Consider the following 20,863-nt stretch of genomic DNA (forward strand, 5'->3'; position numbering starts at 1 on the left):
TGACCATCTTCCTCTGTGGGACACCTACCACAGCATGGCTTGATAAGCGGCGCGTACCTTGGAGCCCGGGATCCCAAATGGTGAACCCCCAGGCTCTGGAAATGGAGCGTGTGAACTTAATCGCTATGCTACCAGCTGGCCCCTTCCTCCTTTGATTTTGACAAGAGTATTCTCTCTTGGTTTTCTTCCTACATTTCTTACAGCACATTCTCCTACTTCCTCATGGATTCCTTTCCTTCTTCTTGCTGCTTTAACGTTGGGTTTCCCAGCTGTGTGGGTTTTGGAGTCCCTAAACAGCACTCCCTTCTTCCTCTCATAAGTTTAAAGTCAATTGAAGAATAAAACACGTAGAGATAAAGACCCAATTTCATCACTGATAAAACTAATTATAAAATGTGGCTTTGAATGGATATTTACAATGAGCTACCAGATACTTAGTCATAGAATTAAACGTCCTCTCCTAGTCACAGCTGGAGACATTGGGGAACAGGGACTGTGAATGCCCTGCAAAGAGGCTGATTAGTCAACGAGAGAGAGGAAGGGGCTACACGCTCAGTTTCTTCCCTAAAATTCACCCTGTGGGATGTAATAGGTGGAATTCCTCCCCATACTAACTTAGGCCAGTCAAAAAAAGTTTCTTTCCTAGTTCCAGGGTTCCATCATTGATCCTCTTCTAATTTCATTCTAGTCTCTCTAGCAATGCCATCTATATATGCAGTGATTTTAGCTACCGATGTAAATTCTTTTTTTGTTTAGCACAGACTTCTCTACAAAGGTCTAGACCAATATTTCCTACTGGATATCTCTTTAAGATGTTGAACAGAGTCTGTGAATTTAATATATCTGAAATTGAAATTATCCTTTATTTATTCATTCCGTCAATAAAAATTATCCAAGACATTTCCAGTTCAGCCTTTTCTATTCTGCTCCTTATCACAGGGCTATGATCTGTCCAGTGACCCAGCCATAAACCAGAAAGTTTTCCTGAGTTCTCTTCCTTCCTTCTCAACATCCAATCTCCCACCCAGTCTTGTTCATTCAACCTTGGCCACATCTCTTAACTGACTTCTTTTACTCCACGTAACCACTTATTTAATTCAGACTCTTGACATCTTTCTCTTAGATTTCTACAGAAGCCTCTTAAATATTCTACCCCTGCCGCCTGCCTTATCTCTTTCTGATTTATCCTGTATACAGACTGTCTCTGGTGCGCTGTACCCTGCGTGATGAGAAAGAGTAGGGGCTTTGGAGCAGAACCAGCTCTGCCATTTGGTTATACATCTTTCTGCAAGTGACTTAATTTCTCTAAGTTTCAGGGTTTTTAAAAATCTATAAAATGAAAATAATAATACCCACCTTGTCTGGTTCTTATAAAGATTCAAGTGGGTGTATAAAACGTGCTCAAGTGTAGTGCCTCGTTGGCATCGTACTCATAATGGTTAGCTTTCAATATGGGCCAGGGGTTATGCTACCAGCTTTATAGGCACTGCTTCACTTATCTTGGGGGGACTTTGTTATCCCCATCTTCCAGATGGTGAAATGAGGCACAACTTGCACGGAGTCCCACAGAAAGTAAAGTAGCAGGGAATTCAAGCCCAGTCAGTTAGTCTCCAAAACACCTGCTCTTAACCACACAACCACAACTCTTAGGAGAGAGAGGGTGGCAAGTGAGAACACCGTGAAACTTAGCCTCTCTTCTGAGCTGCTACATGCACTTGGGCACGTTTCTTAAAGTTTTTGAGCATCAGTTATCTTATCTGTAAAATGAGGATGTAATGCCTACTTATAACATGGTATAGAGAGTTAAATAAGAATATGAAGTGAATGGCGTGCAAGAGCACTCAATAAAGGATGTCTACGATTCTTGTTGTTTCTACATTAAAAATACAGTTCCTTAGCTACTCTGTTTAAAACTCCTGTTATTCTCCCTCTGCCTCCAGGATAAAGCCCACATCTTTAGTACCAAACCTTCCATTAATGCCTCCTTCCCTCGTCTTCCACCCAGAGCTTTAATAATAATCACTTGCAGTCCTTCCAAAGGTGCGTTGCTCTCTCTTAACTCTGCTTTTGTAAGGCTGCTTTCTTGGCCCGGAAAAAGAAAGCTCCCACCCTAACATTTTGTCTTCCGGTTAACTCTCATTCCTTAATGCTTGAAGCTCACCCATCCCCTCCCTTTTTTTTTTTTTTGAGGAAGATTGGCCCTCAGCTAACTACTGCCAGTCCTCCTCTTTTTTCTGAGGAAGCCTGGCTCTGAGCTAACATCCGTGCCCATCTTCCTCTAGTTTATCTGGCTCTGAGCTAACATCCGTGCCCATCTTCCTCTAGTTTATCTGGCTCTGAGCTAACATCCGTGCCCATCTTCCTCTAGTTTATCTGGCTCTGAGCTAACATCCACGCCCATCTTCCTCTACTTTATATGTGGGACGCCTACCACAGCATGGCTGCCAAGCAGTGCCATGTCCGCACCCGGGATCCGAACCAGCGATCCCCGGGCCGCAGAGAAGCGGAACGTGCGAGCTTAACCGCTGCGCCACCGGGCTGGTCCCACATCGCCTCCCTTATTGTTACAAAGCCATATTTGGTGAACATTCTCAACTCCCCAATCATAGTTGAGTGTTCTTTCTCAGATGCCTTTGTAAGCGTGCATAGCTCCATCGAATCTCATCTCACAGTTGTTTACTGGCCGCTTTTCCTCACTAGACTGCGAGCTATCAGCGGAGCGAAGATTGAGTCTTTCATTTCGATAGTCCAGGCCTTGGCACAGTGTAGCCTGATGTGTGCAGATAAGATGCAGAAACCAGAGGTATAGAGCTTGGCAGGCGTTTAATAATAAATAGTTTCCAACATTTTAATAAATTTTGTGTAATATAATATTTATTGTACACCACATTCTATTTTAAAAATATCTATTTGATTCTTTATAATACTAGGGTGATGTTTGTGGCTCAGCCTTCTTTGCATTTCCGTTTGTTGCCTTGTGCACATTTCCGAATTTCAGCAACATGCGTCATGAAGTCTCTCTGCTAGGGTTTATTCTGTGTTCTTACTTCTCAGCTGAAGTAATTATAAAGTGATTCTGCAAACTGCTTAGTTTCCTCCTTGTCCAGACACAGGGAAAGCCTCCAGTTATTTGGGTTTTTTTAAAGCACGCTAGTGCTAACCAACTGTAATGTCTTTTGTTAAGTTGTTAACCGACCTAAAATATGGGCATTTCCATTAAATCAAACTGAAAAGAATCAGCAAGGATTATGCAAAAATGGCAGGAAGAAATAAACACGACAAGTAACACAAAGAAGGCTGGAATTCCTCTTAGAAAGGGACAGTTTGCTAATCTGTCTTCTCTTTTGACAGAGATTTGGTGCTGGGAGCCCCTGCTGGGGAGAGGGTAGTGGAGAAAGGGAGGAAAGACGGGGGCACAATTTAAATGTTTTGACAGCTTGGTCAAAGAGAGTGAACTGCCGCCGGCATTTGCACATTTTAACCCCTGCTGTAACAGCTAGCATTCTATCTTGTATCTCTAAATCCAAGAATCAGCTCTTTGGAAAGCGGACTGTCTCCTGCCTGCCACAAAAAATGTGAAAAATATCAGGTGAACAAGAAATTGAATGTACTCAAATCTCTGTTAGGTGGCAGTCATTAATTTTATTGTAATTTTCTTACTTTCATTTTTAGTAGGCTGTTATCCCAGACGTAACGAAGAGTACTAGAGCACTGTGCCTTATTTTCTTAGGCCCCATGTGTAAAATTTCAACAACACATTCTGGCAGGATGAGAGGATTTAATGGTGAGGAACCAAAAAGTCCGCCACAATTTTATTGGCTGAGTTGGACCCGAGTAGATGCTTCAAGTCATTTTTTTTTTTTGTCAAAAGAATGCTTGTTGGAATAGCAAGTCAATCAACAATAAGTTTCTCTTTGTTGGAACAAGGAGTGGTCTTTTAGGATGGCAGAAACATTCTCTTTGTTTCTCCTTCTCCTTTTGCCTCCCTCCCTCTCTCTCTTTCTCTCTCATATCACGGCACATACCTAGAAACGAGGGTAAGAAGAGCAAAGGCAAGGAGGAGTGTGGTATTCAGGACATTGACTCGACATAGCATTTCATTCTACAAGCAGGATTGATGTTGTTGGACTGACAATTGTTTGAAATGAAGTCGTGTATCTTTAAGCTTTGGGGAGCGTTATAAAATTTCAGCTCACAATTCACAATCACCTACTGCTGTGTTAGGCACAGGGGAGAATTTAAGAGCGACAAAACAATGTCCACCTGACCTATATCCCTATAAATGAACTAGGTAGGGGTATACAATTCAGCAAACAAAATGTCTATTTTATAATTTATTAAGCTAGTCAGAGTTTTTGTCACTAAACGACGCCAGCATTAAATTATTTAAAATGAATCCTCTCCTTAAAATATTCCACTTAATTGTATTGTGAAATAAATTCTAAATTTTGGGAAAAGTTTGATTTCTAACAAACTGCAGTATTTTTCCCTTCTCTTTCATTACTGTTTTCCTTTCCTGTGGCTTTTCATTTAGAATTACTGAAATTCCATGATTTACTTCCACTTGATTTTCAAGTAGGAAAGGGAAATACCTCAAAGTGCCGAGAACATGGAGAATCAAGCAGTTCAGAGTCGAACAGAAAGTACTTATTGCTTTGCTAGTCAGATTAGTGGTTTCCAGCAGATGGCTTCACGGGGTTAATTTGAATTTCTTTCCTTCTTAATACTGTAAGACAACCACGTACTTAAGCACCTGTTTCTAGCTGTACATACTTGCCTTTAAATCACTCTTTCCATTGTAATGGACTAAGTGGTTGCTAAGCCTTGAGAACAAATAAGCCTCCTTAAGCACTTAACTCTCTCCTAGAGAGAGACTTCCTGAAGGGTTCATTATGTGTCACAGCTAGGGTGACACTCCAGTAATGGGCAAGAGCAACACCAAATATTTTTAAAGGATGCTAATTAGGGGGTAAGCAAGAGGAGTCGTGGCTGCAAGTTGTAGAAATTGAATTTGAGAGGTGCCCATAATAGTGGTAAAGGTTTTTATTCCTCTTCATTCACAACATTCATAGTAAAAATTCTTTGGCTTCAAAGCTGTCTCTAATTGAACTCTGGTAGGGATTATGGCACTTGGATTTTAATGCCCATGGCTACAAATTTTATCACCTTTATTTCCAAATGTTTGTTTTCGTCGTCTTGTGCCAGAGTGGGAGTATTTACAGACAAAGATTCCTGAACTGTCAAAATGCGTTCACTTATTTATTTATTCCTTCATTTATATGTCTGGTCAGGCTTCCTTGGAATGCTCACTTTGTGTCAAGTACTATATTAGTCAATACTTTGCCTTCAGCATATTTTCTAGCTTTGTGAACGAAACTGGGGTGTGGTGGGGTGAGGTGGTCAAGGGCGATGATGAAGGAATAAAAGAATTATTTTCAGGGAACAGCATGATATTTGGTGCAAGAAAATATTCTCAGTGTAATAATGGAAGTTGCTTGATAATGTTTGGATGTATCTATGCTTTTAAAGGACAGCTGCTGAGTCTTTGTTAATAATAACTCCAAATTAAATATTTCGTTTGGGTTTCATTTCATTGTATAATAATAGATAAATTAATTTTTGTTTTTAAAGCAGTATATTAATTCCAACATTATGGATTCAGCCTTGGGGTGTCTCATTTACGGTATACACAAGCTATTTTAACACTGTTTAAGCCCTGCCAGAGACTGCCCTCCAACAATCTTTAGAACTTTCCATATTAGCCAGAAAAATAGCTAAATGTAGTCTTAAATTAATTAAACAAGAGGCCATTACACTGAGGTGGCTCTGATGCCATGGTGGCTTACATAAGCAAAGCAAAATCTAAGTCTGCAAATGCCTCAAGGTTATGAAATCAAAATTTAAGGACGACCAATCACAAACAACAGTCAACTAGGCTGGAGCTGCAGCCAATCAAATGCTTTCCTTTCTTCGCTTCTGTACTTGCTCTCCATGAGTCTTTCCCCTGGCTCGGCTCTGCAGAGGACTTCTAACCTTCTGGTTGGGTGCTGCCTCATTTGAATCTATTTTTGCTCAAATAAACTCAAACTTTTTAATATGCCTCAGTTTATCTTTTGACATTTCACTTATAGCTAGTTCATTTATCTCTAACTAATAACAGCTGAGTGTCTATGCTATGCCAAAAGCATTAAAAAATGAAGAGATTGAATTCTTGATAGAAGTTTATACAAGATATACTGTAAAGTTAAAAAAAAAGCAAGTTGCTAAATAATATGTAGCACGTGATCCCACTTAATAATAAGCACACATATATGCATGGAAACCTATGTAGGAACGAGTTGTTAATTGTTCTTTCTCTGGATGATAGCAAATCACCTCAAATTACCTCACTTCTCTGGGACTTGCCCTTCCCAAACAGAAGACGGATTTCTGCAGTTATTGATATGATACTAGTCCGTGCCACTCCCTGACCTCAGCTGGTAGGCAATGGATAGACCTCAGAACCTAGGAGAGCCAAAGCACTGCTTGGATTGAACCAGTTTAGATTCTCACTAATGAGGATTTGTAACTGGGACACGGAAATGCAGATGAGTTGATAAATTTGCTGGAGGTGGTAGGTGTGGCTGTGTTTGGGTCATGGGTGTGAAGACGCAGAAAAAACTAGGCTGGGAGTGGAGATAGAGAGTATTTCCTAATCTCTTTCCAATTCTAAGACTCAGCTATGTAAGTCTGACTGTACTTTCTGCTTTTGAGTCCCTTGAGATCTTTCCGATATTTTTTTCTTTTTAAATAAAAACCCTTTCTATACTTGATATAGTTTGTGTGAAATTCTTGGCAATTAAGAAAACCTTCACAGTAGTTCACTCATTTCCTCTTTTTGGAAAATTCAATCCTACTGCTCTAAGGTAACATTTATTAAGGTCGATATGTGGTATCCATTCTAATATGGCTGGTTTTTGACACCCTCTAAATAGAATTACAATATTTGTGGCTTCAACATATTTTAAGACCACTATTTCTAAGCAAAAATTTTAGAAAGACTTCAGAGTTTTCACAGGTCCTAGACTGAACTTCTAAAGAAACAGCATTTTCATTTCCAAATATAAGTGAATCAGAAATGACTTTCTTTCCCCTGAAAAATGCCAGGGAATATTTTCTCCCTATGTAGTTGTCTGTATAATGCTTTTAAACGTTTCTGAATCCTGCCCTGTGTTTCCAGGCTGCAACTTTATATTTTTTTTCTGTAGTCTGTAATTTTTTTTTTTTTACCTCATTGTGTAAGTAAAATGCCAAACCGCTCCTCGCAGATGGTCACAAATGGATAACCGAATAAACCTGTTAAGCCTAAGTACTTGAAGATCTCTTAACAAGATCCTTAAATACTATTTGGAATTGTTTTTACTAGTTTAAAAACATGGTGGGAAAATAAATTATAGAAGACATAATATTAATCTACTGAAAAAAGGTATTTAAATGAACTAAAGTGAATGCCTATTACAAAGACAAGTTTGTATACTTCTCAGAGTTCTATTTTTCTAAAAAGGAAATCTCTTTAACTTGGGACATTCATCAATTTAAATTAGAATTTGATCTATGATGCACTTCAGCCTCCTGTACTGTAACTCAATTTGATATAAACAATAAGTTTATTATCACAATTGGTTTATTTCTGATGAATGTTGCTATGAAATTTTCTCAGTAACTACAACAAAATCCCTAAACCCTTAAAAAGCAAATGATTATAATTTTATTCAAAGGCGAAATCCTTGAGTTACTCTAGGTTCCATATGTTTTATTTATACTTTCAGTTTCTAGAGTTATCCTTCTTGATTCATGTTAGAGCATTACCCAGAAATCACCTGGGTTTGTCTTTGTTAAAAAAAATAACAGTAAAAACAAAGCAGATGCATTATAGTAATTATATAACAATTTCTGATGCAGGCAAAAACCATCTTTCAGGCATTTTAATTAAGCCAGCTGTGTTTCAGCATGTTAACAAATATATTCCATTTGATCTTCGCAAAATCTATATTATGGCATACATGATGATAGGAATAATGTGGTAAAATGTTTTATATTTTGAGGGAAGAACCTTTTTCATATAGTCAACATTATTTAAAATTGTAAATGTATTTCTACTTTTCAAATAAACTCAGGAATAACTGTACATATAATTTAAAGAGATGTGAGAGGCCAATTATTTTGAGAAGGGTGTAGATTTTCACCCAACTGTAGATTCGGTTTTCATGGATTTATCTCTTATTTTCGAAAAATAGATTAGTTGAACACTTAACGAAATAAAAATTTTTACTTAGTGATAATTTCTCCATAGTATCAAATTTTTATTGCAATTGTACTATAAGTACTAAATATTTTAATTCTTAATTAGCAATAAAATGTCAATAAATATTTTAGTAAGAATAGAACTTATAATTGGCTTTGTTTGTAACTGTAATAGCCACTAATCTTAATTTCTAGATTTTGAATAGCCTGACTTTTTTGCTTTATTTTGGCATTCTTTTATTATTTTTCACCTCACCTTTTAGCTTTCTTCTATGATAACATTTTTCAGAAGTCTCTTCCTATGGGAGGGTCTTCTATATGCAAAGTAATTCCTTTCACTAGAATCCAGTTCTTTCCCTTGATTCTGGATAGTTATGAATCCTTTTGGTTGCAAAGATAGAATAAAGAAGGAGGAAGATATATGATGAGGGAAAAGGAGAGAAGCAGAAAAATAGGGGAGATGAAATGGGAAGAGTTGAAGAAATTGATTTAACAGAAGGATGTAGAAGTAAAAACACTTACTTTGGAGAAAATGAATGGATCAAAATGGTTAGGAAATAAATAAATATTAAAATAAAAAGACGGCATAGGATAAAGCAAGTATCCTATTTTACTCATTTTATTTAAAGCAAACGTAATCTCACGAATAAAAAGAAGATAAATTCTCCTGGAAGACGTTATTGTCAAAATATCTATTCAGACTTGTCATGCATTAGATAAAAGCATAATCACGCACCATGAAAATATTCTGATATTTTCTTTGTAAACATATTTCTCTGGAGCAGGAAACTCCAAATGACATCAACTTGGTGTTTCAATTACAAACCAAATTAAAATTATTTTAGAATAAAAATGGGATGCAGCTTCATTTAGAAGCCAGATGTCTTATTAAACATAATTTCCTCTGTTGGCTGCTGCATGTTAAGGGCAGATTCAAAACAAGAGAGCTTCTGTGAAATATAATTATACCCCTCGTGTGGCTTTCACGGTCATGGAGGCTGGAATATGAAAGTAACTGACAAACAAATCTGCAAACCAGTTTTTTTTATTTTTGTCTAAAGGAGTTGCTTAAATCTTAAATCAGCTATCATTTTCTTTTGCTATTCCAGAACGTTGTATTGTCTAGATTATGTTGGATTGATTGATAAATCCATTCAGAGTTTCCTGTTATGGCTTTTAGAAAAAGCTTCTCATTGCCCTATCCAATATTCAGCCATCAAATACTTCTTTGATGGAGAATTTACATTTTTTACAATTTTTGTAGTCTTATAAAAGCTCTGCAGTAGATGCAGTATCATTAAAGACAGAAGCAGAAGCTATATCTGGTTGTTGGGAGTTAGAGTTCTTTTAATTTCTTTGTGCACATTCTGGTGAAAGAATGACTTTTCTTGCTTATTGATTGTTTTGATTTTGCTCCTGTTCCTCTTTTTTAAAAAAAATTCCTAAGGCATATATCTCCCAATAGGGCTATTTACTATCTTCTTTCTGCTACTTATGCTTACTGAAATAGGAAATTGTTGGCAATTGGAAAATCTTGGCAATAAACAATTGCTTAGTTCTTAAAATAAAGTTCACTCAGGTGCTCTCTACATTATCCAGTAGATAGAACCATAGAATCCAGAAGCTGTCTGGTTACCTCGTCCTGTGAAATCCTCTTGTTCTGTGTTTATACAGGTCATATCTGGACACTGGCATTGGTGAGGAACTCATGACTGGCAAGGTAGCCTATTCCACCTTTGGACAATGCTGTTAGACATTTCTTTTCTCTCTTTTTTTCAGTAAGGAGGATTCACCCTGAGCTAACATCTCTGCCAGTCTTCCTCTATTTTGTATGTGAGTTGCCGCCACAGTATGGCCACCAATGAGAGGTGTAGGTCTGTGCCCAGGAAGGGAACCCAGGCTGCCGAAGTGGAGCACACCAAAGTTTACCACTAGGCCATGACAATTCTCTATTAGATTGTGCTGAAGTCTTCCTGAAGCTTCCCTTTATTATCACAGTTCTACCTAATGGCAACATACAGAAACTTCCTATTCCATTTGCCATGTAACAACCCTTCATATATGTGAAGGCAGCTGCTCTGCCCCCTGAGTCTTTTCTTTCCCAGATTTAGCATTCCCAGTTCCTTCAGTTGTGTTTCATATGAGGCCCCTGACTGACCTGGTCAATCGGGAATTCTAATCCTACCTCTGCTAGAAAGTAGATATGAGTTGAGTTCTGTTGCTCTGTTTTTATTAAGACATTTTGAAAAACTATTCCATTTCAACCTTTTAGCTATTTATTTTTCTATTTAATAAGGAGTGCTTCCAAATCTATTTTGTATTATGAAATATTCGAAGTGCAAAAAAGTACATGTACCCAGATTGTCAAATGAAAAACAAATCCAGTCTAAGAAAGGCTAGGCTTTATTTGAGAGGATTACTGCAAGATGGAGAAAGGGACTATTGCAATAGGAAGAATGTTTTAACCATGAGATCTGCAAGCCTCTCAAGAGTTAGGCAAAAAGGGATTTTCTTTTATAGAAAGCAGTAACGAGGCTAGAAAGAATGGTGTGGGGAAGTGGGGTGAAAGGGTAGCGAGACTGGATAGTAGATCAGAGACCCTTCTACCCTGAGGCCAGCCTATTCTCAAGAGAGCCTGTTGAGAAGGAGTTGTCTTCTAGTCAAAGTTTAGGAACCTGCGGGTAGGAGAGACGTAACCACTGTTTGTTTAGCAAGCATTTTGTTCCTACTGATCAGTGGGGACAAGCAGTTCAGCTAATCATTTATGAGGTAAAGAATGAGAATTTGGAAGGTCTGTATCTGGCCGTGTCCAAGGTAAACAAGGGGACATCCGTGAGGCATATTTAATTTACATGAGGACGGTGGTTCTTCACAGTAAGCCATTTTCCAGAACTCAAAATGGTGGGTGGGGGCATTTCTTTAACCATTGCTGCTTTCTAAGATCACAGTGCTCCAGGAAAACTCAACATTGTTTCTCTTCACCACCCAATTTAACGAATGTCAACATTTTTGGCCATATTTGCTTCAAAAACATTAAAAATATGTATATACTACAGATACAGTGAACTGCCACAACCTGTTACTGAGATGCGTATATGGCTCTCTTTGCCATGCTTTTATACTTTGCTGCTTATGTGTGATCCACCAAACACACACACAGAGCATTGTCTGATGTGCTTTAAATTTACTAAGTGGTATCACATAGAATATCTGTATTTATCTCTATCTGTATCTATGTCTTTGTTTATGTCTATGTCTGTCAGGATTCTGTTGTGTGGTACTGTGAGGGGAGTCTGTACGCTTCAGTCTGTCTTGTTGCTGAAACCCACAGGGAATTCTTTGATAGCTGACAATCTACAATATTCAAATGAAGGAAGATCTAAGGGTAGATACAGTGGTAACTTGATTGACAAAAAGAGAGATTTTGTGGAACACAAATCTTCCCAGTGAGTCTCAAATTACGTATTGAAGGAACTAGCTTTTAGAATTAATTAAAAAGCTATCTGTTGTCCAAGCTATTTTGATAGGCAAGCTTAGCTTATAGGAAACTCTCTGACTTTGTGTCTTGCTATGATGTGTTGAGTTTAATGTCTCTGCTGATTTTTTTCTATTTATTATTCTCAATAAATATCAGAAATAAACTGAAAGAATCAGATTTCAGTGTGTGTGTGTGTTGCGTGTTTGTGAGTGTAGAAGGGAAGGAGGAAGCGGGATTTAGGGAGGGAAAGGCAAAAGGGAGGGAAGTTTTTCTTTGTTCCTGCCCTCTCCCTACAGTACTTCCCTGCCTGCGATAACTTCTCTCTCTTGCAAGTTTAGAATGAAAGTGAATGTTCTGTGTAACCCAAGTGTCTGATGCCGGGATAGACCTTAAACACTTAATAGAGAGATCTAATTACCCACCCTCCCCAAATGAGGATCACCTTGCTTTGGTATATGTGGGCTGCATCTTAGTCATTCCGGGTTCTAGCCCGTTCTCTGTTGTTGTTTAGTTCCTAACCATGGCTTTAGTTCTGCTTTGGGCCTCTGCATGCTCTGCTGTAGCATTTGACTTAATAATATAATGGATAAGTGTGCAGACTCTGGAGTCATATGGTCTCGTTTCAAACCCTGGCTTGACACTTATCAGCTGTAGAATCTTAGGCATCTCACTTAACCTTTCTGTGTTTCTGCCTCCTCGCCTGTAAAATGGATACAAAACTAACAGCTCCCTCATGGGGTGGTTGTGAGGGTTATGTAGTAAGTACGTTGTCCAGTATCCTCAGATGTCTTTTCCATTGTTGTACACATATGTTCCAGATGAGCTGTCACTCCTAAGCCAGCACCTGGTGTTTTTATTTCAACTGCCCTTGGCTGCCAGAACCTTGTTTGTCTGCGCTCAACACCTTAAAGTACTTGGGAATGTATATCTCCTCTGTTCCACCCCCGCCCCCCACCCCAGCCTTTAACCCATGACTGACACTTGTCGAGTGTAAATATTCTGTCTTCCTTGCCCCCCGGCCATCAGACGTGCCTGGATGACACGTAACTCTGAGGAACATTTGACACCAGAGTTCCCATGGGATTGAGTTATCTTCCCTCCACGTGGCTCACACCTTTGCTTGTCCTCCTTCACTTTCTGGTCCCACGTTACCACTCTCACTTCTTCTGAAAACCCTTTCATTAAATCACTTTCACCTGAATCCTTTCCTCGGGCTCGGGTTCAGGGGAAGCCAACTAAAGCAGTTTATTTGACTTACTCTTTATATAAAGTGCTTCGCACATAGTATGTCATATAAATGGTGGCTGTTCTTCATGCTATTACTGTGCTGGTTTAAGTTAAGATGGTTCGATGACGTTCCTCTCTCCCTCACTACCTCGTACCCAGGATATATATTTCATTATATTGAAGGATTCACAAGAGGACTGCTGATGTAAGGCTGTTGTGTACCAGCTTCCAGAAGGTTTGGGAATAACAGTGTAGGACATGAAAACTTAAAACTGGATGTTGAACACAGCTTATTTATAGAGTCCAAGCAGACTCTACATATAAATAGAGTCTGGCCTTGCTTCCCTCCTTTGTGGTCTATATTTTCTCTGCTCCTGAATGACGTCAAGCTCCTTTAAGTCTTTGCAGTGTAAATCCCCATCCTCTTCCAAAAACTCTTGTCTACACTCCACAGGATCTCTCTAAAACTTGACTTTTGATGTGATCCTTTTCTTTGAGTGACTGAGGGTGAATAATATACCAGGATTTACATCAAAATAGCATGTCAGACACTAATTTCATAGCCTTTTACAATACGTGGGAGAAGAAAAAGAAAATAACTTTTAATGGAAAGAATACTTTTGAATTTCAGGACTACAAGGATTAAAAGGGTTTGGTCAGCCAACATATTATTTTGTAAGCCAACATTTTAATGTTCTTTTTGAAAGAGATGGAACAGTTTGCTTAAAGACTGAGACATTAAATGTCAAGTTTGAACCCATATGCTGGGTTGTAAGTGTTCAAATAGCTGTATTATGTGAAATTCTAGAAAACTGGGCTTGCCATGGAAATGTTATTATAGCTCAAGCTATGGGTAGTCTATTGTGGTTTTGTCTTTAACCATAAAAATAGAAAAGCATTGAAATTCATACCCCAGGAATAACTGAAGGGGCAGAGGCGGAGATAAAAGAAGCATTTCAATTATTCTAAAATAAGATGTTCCCAGCCAATTTTTCAGTTATAAATCATTGTAATACTTTCATTTTTCAAATATACTCTTGCACTTACAAAAAATTTCAACATACACAAATTCTGAATGCTGATGAATAATATTTAGCTTAGGTTTTGAAGGGTGTGGTGTGAAAGAGTTATGTCAAAGTTTGAGCTTTGGAGTATCTGGGGATATTCTGGAATTCCCTACTCACAGCACTGTAAATTTAGAGAGAGAATGAAACTATATTATACTGATATTTCACTCAGGACTAAACTCCACCATAAATTACTAAACTATAAGAGATATTTACTATTTGTAATTGTAGTGTTCAGGGATAGGATTTGACACGTAGTGCGTTAGTTTTCTATTGCTGCTGTAACAAGTCACCAAAAATTTAGAGGCTTAAAAAAACACACATTTATCATCTCACAGTTTCCATGGATTAGGAGTTCAGGCACAATTTAGCTGGGTCCTTTGCTCAGAGTTTCACAGGAATGCAATTAAAGTTCCAGCTGGGCTGCATTTCTTTCAGGAGCTCAGGATCCTCTTTCAAGGTCCTGTGATTGTTGGAAGAATTCAGGTCCCTGAGGGTGTAGGACTGAAGTCCTCATTTTCTTGCTGGCAATTAGCCAGGGCAACTGTCAGCTCCTGGAGGCTCCCAGAGAGCTTGACACATGGCCCTCTTATAACACAGCGGCTGACTTCTTCAAGGCCAGCAGGGGAATCTCTCCCTCCAGTCTGAAAGACAGAGTCTTATATAATGTTCACAGGAGTGACTGTGCCATCACTTTTGCCGTATAATGTAGTGTAACCGAGGGAATTTTTATCTTACTACCTTTGCCATATTCTGTTCACTAAGAGGCAAATCGTAGTTTCCTCTGCACTGAAGGGGATTATGTACCGGCATGCATTACTCCTTGGAGGTAATGTTAGGCAGACTCCACGGCATTTGCTATACCCAAAACTATATGATTAGATCGTCTATCACGTTAAAGCTGACTAAACTCAGCTAGTTTTTTCATTTCATGTCATAGTATGGTAAATTGAGATATAATTAAAGAAATATGATATTATGGAAACACGTAAGTCACTGAAACCATTGATGGTCTTGAATAAAGCATTCTTTAGCTTAAATTTTTATTCTAAACCCCTAAAATAAATAGGAGGTATATGTTACCTTCATGACAATAATGACATTTGTAGTGTCTTTTGGTTAGTACCTGTTGGTCAGCTCAGAGCTTCAGAAGATTTTGGTGGATTATGGGTGCAGAAAATTTTCATAGAGGATTAGATCTGGTGATAAGAAAATAAGACTCCGAAAACAAGAAACAGACAACAGCCAATTAGAACATGTAATAGAAGAAAATCCTCATTGATAATAGTAATAAAAGATGAAATACCTAGGAATGAAATTAACAAAATTTTACAAGATCTACATGAAAAAATTAAATATTACTAAAGAATGAAAGGAAGACTTGGGCAAATGTTAAGGCATACCATGTTCTTGGATAGGAAAACTTAATATTATAAAACTGACATTTCTCCCTAAGTTAATCTGTAAATTTAAGCTAAAATACTAACTATTTTTTCTGTTTGTTTTAACTAGACAAGTTGACTCTAAAATTCATAGGAGAAAATGACCCAGGAACTATAGCCTGGAAAATTCTCGTAACAAAAAAGAGAGAAGATTTATGAAGGATTTGCATATATTAATATAGCATCTATTACAATAAAGCTACATTAATTAAAAGTGTGGTAATTGTATATAAATAGAAAGAATAGAAAGTTATGAAATATACTCAAATATATATGAGATTTTAATGTAAAAGTGGTATTTTAAATCCATGGTGAAAAGATGCTTTATTCAATAAACCGTAAAGGGACAAGAGGATTGCGTCTTGAAAGAAAGCATAAAGAGTGATCTTTATCTGTCCTAAAATAAATCCTGATGGGTCAAAGGCATAAATGTTAAAATATTAAACCATAATAGTACCAGAGAAATCATGGTAGGTGATTTTATAATCTTGGTGTTTGGAAGGCTTTCTACAAATGACACAAATCCCTTGAAATCCATTAAGATGATTTAATTCAATTTATGAAAATAAAAAAAATTAAAACATCATAAGCGCAGAAAAATGATAAAACTAGAAAAGTATTTGAAATATACAAAAGTGATAAAATTTTAAGTATACAAGATATCCTATAAATCAATGAAGAAAACACTTTAGGCTAATAGAAAAATGAGGAAACTTCACAAAAAAGAAAATAAAAGTGATTCGATCAGATGAAAACACTTCACTCATGATAAGAGAAGGACAATTATAAAATCATAGCAATATACCACTTTTTTTTTTTACTATATCAAGCTGGCAAAAAAAAGTTTGATAACATATGGTTAGCAAGACATAGGGAAACTTACTCTGCTACATTCCTGGTGAGAATGTAAGTTGATACAAACTCTTTAGAGGGTAACTTACCAATATCTGCTGATATTCACACAGCTGCTGATCCTGCTATATATTGATCCTAAAGTATACTCAACTGTTAGCAAAATGAATATGCACAAAGATATTCATGACTGTATTGTTTATAATAGAAACATTTTAAAGCAACCCAAATGTCCTTAATAGAGTACTGGCTAAATAAAATATGGTTTGTGAGAATAGTAAAAGCTAACTTTTTTGTGTTTATTTTGTGCCAAGTACTATCGCAAGCACTTTACATATATAATCTAATTTAACTCTCAACAAATACATGTGACAGGAACCATTATTTTCCTCCTTTTACAAAAGGAGAAACTGAGACGCAGAAAGGACAACTAACTTGCTCCTAATAAACAGAGGAATAGAGACTCCACTTTAGGCTCCAGAGTTGACATATTCTTACTAGGCTATAGTTTCTCCCATACATGTGGAGTTCTAGGAAGGTGTAAAAAAGAAGGAAGCCACTCTATGCTCTGTACTGATAATCTAGATTGCCTAGAAATACACATATATATGTATTTCTAAGATATATATTTTAGGAGAAAACTGCAAGGAATAGAACTGTGTAGTATATTATCATTTTTGTGGAAAAAAGGAATATATTGATAAATGTTTTTAAATACATGATCTATCTTTACAGATACAAAAAAATTAGCATTAGTGTTTGTATCTAGGAGGAGGAACTGAGTGTCTTGGGGAACAGAGGAAGGAAGATTTATTTTTCATCATTTTGTGTAGTTTGAATTTTGTGCTATACACAGATACTATCTATTAAAGAAAAATAAATAACAAGAAATAACACGAAAAACAATAAGAATAACAAAATCAGTAAACACAGGGAAGAGTAGCTCAGAGGCCCGGTTTATATAGCATTTTTTGCAAGTATCTCACTTCCACTTATAAAGACAGTTTATTTTGTAAAAATATACCATGCACCATAAACAAATGAAAGGTTGAGTTTCAAAAACTGAGAAAAGATATTTATAACACATAGAACCAAAAAAAGGATTACTGTCTAGGACATATAAACGACTCATACATCTGTTTGAATGAAAAAGGCAGACAAACCAGTAGAAAAAGTGAGACACAAACAGGTAATTCATGAAGTGGAAGTTTAGGCTACAAACACATGAAAAGATGGTCAACCACATTAATAGTTGTGGAAAGGCAAATTAAAATGAGATATATCGTTTCACACCCCAAAACTTATTCCTTATTCCTTTAATCTTCTTCCTTTCTTTATGTAGATCCAAGTTTCTGACTTACATCCTTTCCCTTCTCTCTGAAGCACTTCTTTTAACATGTCTTGCAAGGAAGATCTACTGGCAACAAATTCCCTCAATTTTTGTTTGTCTGAGAAAGTCTTTATTTCTCGTTCACTTTCAAAGGATAATTTCACAGGATACAGAATTCTATTCTGGTGTTTTTTTTTTTCCTCTCAACACTTAAAATATTTCACTCGACTCTCTTCTTGCTTGCATGGTTTCTCAAGAGGAGTCAGATGTGGTTCTTTGCTCCTCTATAGGTAAGGTATGTTCTCTGGCTTCTTTCGTATTTTTCCTTCATCTTTGATTTTCTGTAGTTTGAATATGATATGCCTAGGTATGGGTTTTTCTGATTGTTTCTTTTTCTTGCCTGGTGTTCTCTGAACCTTCTGGATCTGTGCTTTGGTGTCTGACATTAATTTGGGGGAAACTCTCAATCTTATTGCTTCAAATATTGCTTTTGGTCCTGTCTTTCTTTCTTCCTTCTTGTATTCCCATTATGTGTACGTTATACCTTTTGTAGTTGTACCACAGTTCTTGGATGTTCTGTTCTGTTTTGTTCAGTCTTTTTATCTTTGCTTTCCGGTTATTGGCATATCCTCAAGCTCAGAGATTCTTTCCTCAGCCATGCACAGTCTACTAATGAGACCATCAAAAGCATTTTTCATTTCTATTATAGTGTTTTTGATCTCTAGCATTTCTTTTTGATACTTTCTTAGAATTTCCATCTCTCTGCTTACATTATCCATCTGTTTCTACATGTGGTCTACTTTTTCCTTTAGAGCTTTTAGCATATTAATCGTAGTTTTACATTCACGGTTTGATAATTCCAATATTCCTGCCATATCTGAATCTGGTTCTGATGCTTGTTCATACTCTTCAAACTGTGTTTTTTGCTTTTTGGTATGCCTTGTAATTTTTTGTTAAAAGCCAGACATGATGTACTGGGTAAAAGGGACTGCTGTAGATAGGCCTTCAGTGGTGTGGCTGTCAGGTGTTGGGGGAGGGGAAGCCTTCTATAGTCCTGTGATCAGGGCTCAGTCATTTAGTGAGCCTATGCCTCTGGTCTGTGAACTGCAAAGTGCTTCTCATTCTTTCCCCCTGCCTTAAGTAGGAGAGGATGGCTAGAGGGGCCTGGAGGTAGGGGTCCTGTGGCTGGATTTCCCGTCCCCCAAGTAGATTAGGCTTTGATAAACCCCAGTAGGTTAGGGTCTGGTAAAATAATTTCTCCTGAGTCATGCCTTTCTAAGAAGAACAGAATGCTCTGGTGATTTGAAAATGGTTATTTTCCCCTCTCCCTGCCAGAAACACACGGGATTTTTTCCCTCCAGTCTTCACTGTGAGAACTTGGTAGAGCTCCTCAAGGTAAAGCTCACAAAAGTGTGGGTGTCCCCCTAAGAGTAAAGCCCCCTGGAGTTTTAACTCTCAGAATTGTCCACACTGAGCCCCACAATTAGTCAATTACAGTTCAGGTTTTCCTACCCCGACATTGGTTTCTATGGAGGCTGTGGGTTTCTGCTCTGATAAATTGTGATTCTCCTTATTTGTTTCTCCAATTTTTGGAGCATCAGTTTGCCCATCATTCTCTCATGATCTAAGGGGAGTTTTTGACTTTCAGCCTTTTACTTGTTATTAGAACAGACTGCCAACTTCCAAACTCCTTAGATGCCTGATAGGACACTGGAAGTCTGCTCAGGGGCATTGTTTTTAACATTGAAAAACTAGAAACATCCTAAGTGTCTGTCATTAGGAGAAGGAATAATTAAATTGTGGTATATTTATATGACAGAATAGTATAATGCAGTTAAATGAATATCTTTGATTTATATGATTTAAAGTGGCTATATCACAAAAACATAGAGTGAAAAAAGCAGATGCAGAACCATACACATAAGACAATCCTATATATTGTTTATGGATACATGTATATGCAATCAAAGTACAATAATGTAGCAGAAAGGTATGTATTGTCTTTAGGATAGTGATTTCTTCTGGAGGTATAGGGAGGCATTGAATCAGTGAGGCATAAAACAGGAACTTCACGTATGTGTGTAATATTTTATTTCTAAAAAGAACAAAAGATTTAAAGCAAATACAACAAAGTATTAACACCTGTTAGTTATATGTGACCCTAGGAGAGCTAATTAACCTCCAGGTGCTTTAGTTTCCTTTTCTTTGACATATGGACAGTAAAAATACTTACCATCTCATAGTGGTTGTGAGGGTTTGATGAACTAATACATATATTTCTGATATATTAAAATTAAAATATAAAGAAAAGTTACTATGAAAGAAAACTGAAATATTTTAAGAATTTAAAAGTGATATTATGTGGGTTATTATTGTAACAAGCTCTACCATACTCAACTCAAAGTAGAACAAATCCATTTGTTAGCACTCCTTACTCTAGCTGTCATTTTATTTGAAAAATGCCACTAATGCTTCTGCTTTTGGTAATCAACTGATTAAGGGTAAGATGGAAAAACAAAGCATTAGTTTTATTTGTTCCAGAGGACTCAGTGACTGATTTGATTGCCATCAGCATTTCCCAAGGGAATGTGACCATTTTTGCTGAATCTGTTTGATTTTTGTCTCCATAGTTTAATAACTCACAAGGAGACCTCCTTTTGTGTCCCTAGATTGAAATAAAAATCTTTTCAAGCTCCTAGTGGAATTTACTACTGTTTCTATTCATTAACAAAATACCGAGAAGCAGCAGGAGAGCCTTCACTGGGGACAATAGAGGGAACCAGAATGCTCCTTGAGTATTCTGTTTGTGTGTCTTCTCTTCTGATTCTTCTTTGTCCTCTGGCGTGGGTGGCGTCTGATCTGATTGATGCCTTATACCATGTTTTTTAAATCACTAGTCTTCGCGGCGTATCAGATTGCTGTGACCTTGCTTGAGATTGCTTTAAAAAGTACAGTGCTTTTGAATGACTTGAAAAATACCTTCTGTTTAGGAAAATGCTGTTGTTCTGTGCTCTGGTTGTCAGTAAGGCTGAGACTATTAAAAAGAAGATGAAGTCCTCTGGGCATTGTCTTTCTAGCTCTAACTGAAAAGAAATCTACACAATCATGTGAGCTATGAAAGCCACAGTTTGAAGCCTGAAATTTCTATTGTGAAACAGCGTGTCTTTGGGACACGTACTTTGTG

General features: G+C 37.2%; 1 pseudogene; it reads right to left on the minus strand.

Annotated features, from left to right (window-relative positions):
* The window catches only part of LOC138923684 (actin, cytoplasmic 1-like), a 49,159-nt pseudogene that overhangs the window by 12,458 nt on the left and 15,838 nt on the right, over positions 1-20,863 (minus strand).

Source organism: Equus caballus, chromosome 3, assembly GCF_041296265.1.
Source record: "Equus caballus isolate H_3958 breed thoroughbred chromosome 3, TB-T2T, whole genome shotgun sequence".
Lineage (NCBI taxonomy): Eukaryota > Metazoa > Chordata > Mammalia > Perissodactyla > Equidae > Equus > Equus caballus.